Source organism: Pinus tabuliformis, chromosome 6 (genome assembly GCF_031772625.1).
Source record: "Pinus tabuliformis cultivar Carrire ecotype Pingquan chromosome 6, CPIR1, whole genome shotgun sequence".
Classification (NCBI taxonomy): domain Eukaryota; kingdom Viridiplantae; phylum Streptophyta; class Pinopsida; order Pinales; family Pinaceae; genus Pinus; species Pinus tabuliformis.
The window spans coordinates 1,257,926,583-1,257,931,273 of NC_142292.1; positions in this window are offsets into that span (position 1 = coordinate 1,257,926,583).

Here is a 4,691-nt window from a genome sequence, read left to right on the forward strand (position 1 = left end):
AATTAGGTGGATGAAAATGAGAAGAAATTCAAGGACCATGCCAGTTTTAGATCAAAACATTCCACCATTGTACATGGTGGAGAAGATTTGGGACAATAAAGATGAAGAGCTATAATGTTTCTATGTTAACTTTAGGGAAAGCATTTGACACAATCTTAATGGAGAAGCTATGATAAAGGTTCACTAATTTAGGAATCCTAGTTGAATAGAGGCACTAGTACAATGATCTTGGAGCTACATAGATTAGTGATATGATGCCAAAGCACTCCAAATGGGAAAATTATAAAGGATAAAGAAAATTCCTTTTTTGTAGAAAACAGGGAAAGTAAGGTATATGTTTCTTGTTTTATTTGGAGGGTCTTATTAGCCAATCCTGAAAAATCTAAGGAAAGGGTAAGAAGGCCTTCTTAGGTTTGATTGGACTCATTGGAGCCCTCCAAATTTTGTTCAACGTATGGAACTGTGTACAGAGTTTTGAGTTGGTATTCTGTTTTTTAATCATGCTTTCCATCTTGAGGAAATACATTCATCTAATATTTTTTAAAGTATTTGCCATATTCACAACATAAAATTGATTTTTCTTTTGTTTTGACTTATTCATTATTGGTCTCTATTTGCAGCAATAATAATTTTTTAATGATAGTTACCAAGAGTTCTCATTCCTATTCTATTTAATATTCCATGTATAAAAATAATTACAATTTCTTTTTCTATATATACTTTTTTTTCCTTCCTTTTACTCAAATGGCTTCTCCTACAAACATAACTACATGTTATTGGTAAGAAGTAACTACTCCAATACAACTTACTTTAAAATAATTATGTGTTTCTAACATGCTTATAAGTTGTGTCAAAGTGATTCTCTATTTCCTTTGTGCCTATTGAGGTGGTTTTGTGCTAGTTTAAACTTTTGTGCCTATAATTTCATCGAGGCAATTATGTGATTAATGTCTTCCATTTTCCTAAAAGTTATAAGTATTGTTTTTTTAATTTCTATGGCTTCTTGAATTAAGGGCGTTAAACGTCAACCAATTATTGGCACAATTAGGAAAATTTAATTATCACAAGGTCAATGACTCGCACCTCAGCTTTGGCACCTCATTATGGCACCACAACTGCATCATATCACTAATCTATGTAGCTCCAAGATCATTGTACTAGTGCCTCTATTCAACTAGGACTCCTAAATTAGTGAAACTTTATCATAGCTTCTCCATTAAGATTGTGTCAAATGCTTTCCCTAAAGTTAACATAGAAACATTATAGCTCTTCATCTTTATTGTCCCAAATCTTCTCCACCATGTACAATGGTGGAATGTTTTGATCTAAAACTGGCATGGTCCTTGGATTTCTTCTCATTTTCATCCACCTAATTTCTTATTTTTTTCCAATACCCCTTCAGTCATTTGGGAAAGAATGTGGTTGATCATTATCATTCTATAATTTCCTAGATTGTTCTTTGCTCTTCCTTTGGAGATGGGAATGACGAGTTGGTTGTCAAGTTTGTTTGGAAGCACTAGTGTAGTCCTTTGATTCAATATTGCTATTATGTGGTGGATAAGATATTTTTGTGGCTTTTCCGCATTTGAGGTATTCCACTTCGAGAAACTCAATGTATTTCACCTTTCTAAACATTAGCATTTGATACCTTTATCTACATCTAACTTTTAAAATTTTCCTTCCTAACAAAGTTTTTTTGTCTTAAAGACTCCCCTATTAATTTTTTGTTTTCATATCATTGTTGCACATAGTGTTTTTATTAATGACAACAAGATGTCATTGATTCCAAAGGGTTTTCTGAGATAGTAGCAGTATCATTCATGGCACCTAAGGAAGCAACAATACCATTTATGAACCCATATGACAGCTAGGTCTCTTCCATGATCTCATCAAGTGAAGTCAAAGGAGCCTGAATTTATTTGAGTTTTTTATGCAGTTGTGGTGCCATAATTATCTCAAGGTCAATGAGTCATACAACTGCTATTTTGTAACAATTTTTCTTGCATATAAAATGGTTTCTCTACCTCCACTAGTGCCTTTATTAGAGAGTGCAAGAAAATTAAGTATCTTTGTTGGGTTCTTCGTTAATGCATTTGTCTAAATTGCATCAATATCAATCTCTTTTAAAGAAAAGTGGACATCCACAAACACAAAGGACACTATGTTATATGTTATTAGGAATTTATTGATGAATAGAGCCCAATAACACATATTCATTTATTTTGGTCAAGATCACCTTATTGGAATCTTCTAATAGGGACTAGAACCTTGAAAGTAGGTGCAAACATTTTCTGTTCAATTTGAATATACTTAGACAATGCTAACCGCTAAATCTCAACTATGAAAATTAAGTAGTGATCAAACAACTTGGATATCAAGTCATAAACACCTATATTTGTAATAAAAAAATGGCAGAAATACTTTTATAAAAGAATGTTTATTTGATATCATGCACATACCTTAGGTTACATACAGTGGACACTATGCTATTTTTTATCAAGGATTAATTGATGAATATAGCCTAATAGAACATATTCATTTATTTTGGTTAGGATCACTTTTTTCAAATCTTCTAATAGGGACTAGAACCGTTAAAGTAGGTGTAAGTTTTTTCTACTCAAATTGAATATACATAGACAAGTAACAAAAAATTCTCTTATTCAATCCATGCCCCCTCTATTTACTTGCTTACCTCCTATCCTATGTCCTATCACGTGATGTGTTACTTTTTGAATTTCCTCTATTAGTCAAGTAGGTAACGAGTAAGAACCACCAATGGAGTAAGTCCCAAATAGACCATGCTTTCTTAGTTGTCCATTTTCATAGCAACCTGATTTGATATGTGAAAGGATGCATGCTACTAAATGAAGAGAATGGTAAAATGCATAACAATATCAATGAACCAATGCATGTAAAGGAATCCTACATATACCTACAACAACATGAGAAAAAAAGGTTGAGGGTCTCATTGCACAAATAAATATCTACAATGTATTAACACTTTCTTGTAACACAACCCTTGGAAATCCACTATATGTGTTAGCACATTTACTAATTAACTTTTAACTAATGCATCTTATTGAAATTTATCATTGTTTGTGTGGAATGTTTCTTGTGTTCATGAAACTTTATTACAGTATGAGTGACAACACTTTTACAGCCATATTTACAATACATAATTTATACCAACACTAGGATGGAGTAAAGACTCGAGGAAAGATAAAAAGATAGAATTACACCATGCACCCATAAGGTGTTTCAACGTTCCTAAGAGTACCAACATGCTTACGACCTAACCATTAGATCTCAACTAGGAAAAAAGAAGTAGTGATCAACCGACTTGGCTATCCAATCATAAATACCTCCTATATTTTCCATTTAAAAAAAGAAGAATAAAATACTTTCATAAAAGAATGTTTATTTCATATAATGCCCATACTTAGGGTTACTTATTCTTCTCCTAGTTATCTCCTCCTTGTTACTTGTCCTTATAACAACTAAAACATGACAAAACCAAATAGCATATGAAATGGATAACAAGTCAATTATTTTTAGTTACAATACAATCCATGATCTCTTGATGAGTCAAATGTAATAAATTAATTTATACATGATTAGAATATCATTTAAGGACTCAACCACAATAAAAAAACTATAATATAATACAATTTTTTTTGCACACATATTACTTTCTTATCTTTTGCTCATAGGCATCTTCCGTTTCTCCAGATGCAAGAAAGAGACAAATACTATCACTTATAAAATTATATCTATAGTTTTACCTTCATTTAGAGATCATGATATAAAAGGAAATCTACTATCCATAGGCCATAATGAAGTATCTATAAGAAAAAATTGTACCAACTCTTCTATTACCACTCTTTCTTGATATAAAAATAAAATTACAACAAGAGTCTAATCAAGAAGAGAATGTTAAATTTGCATATATATTATCTAATCATTATTGCCTCTCAACTTTATGTGTATTCTCTGCCACTAGACTTGACTTCAATTTTATAGTGGATTTTGAAAACTAGACATGGCAACTACTAAAATGTTTTCCAAATAGACATAATACCATTTTCAACTACGTAAATAACATTGGAAGTTATGTTGTTTTTCAAAGTAATCATATTCCACAAATGTTCACCATTAGATTTGGGTATAAGAAATTATTTGGTACACAATAACTTAGTTGCCAAGCAAATTTGCATTTGAACAAATGTGGGAGTTTTCCAAAATATTGCACAGAAATACACAAGAAGACACATAATCTTTTTGTTCTTGTGGGACACCCAACATTGGTGAAAGTGACCACTCAATAAATCAAAGGATTCGTGAGCACGCACCCGACATCAAACATGGGAGGACTCGCACCTCAGCTTTGGCACAACATGGGGAGAAGACAAAACAACACATCTGCATTGAAGAGGCTTGGGTCATTGCAAGGATTGATCATTTCCATCACCGTAAGTTTATGGAGGCCATAGAAATTGAAAGAACGCCTAGTTATCTGAATAGAGATGATTGCTGGAAAATTAGCAATTGTTAGGTACTTACCCTGTCTTCCTAAGTTTATAGAGATTGAGATACTTTGATTAAAAAAATAAAAATAAAATTAAAAAAGAGATCAATCTCTTATTTTATTTACAATATTTTTCTTAATTATTTCAATCCTTAAAAAAAAAAAA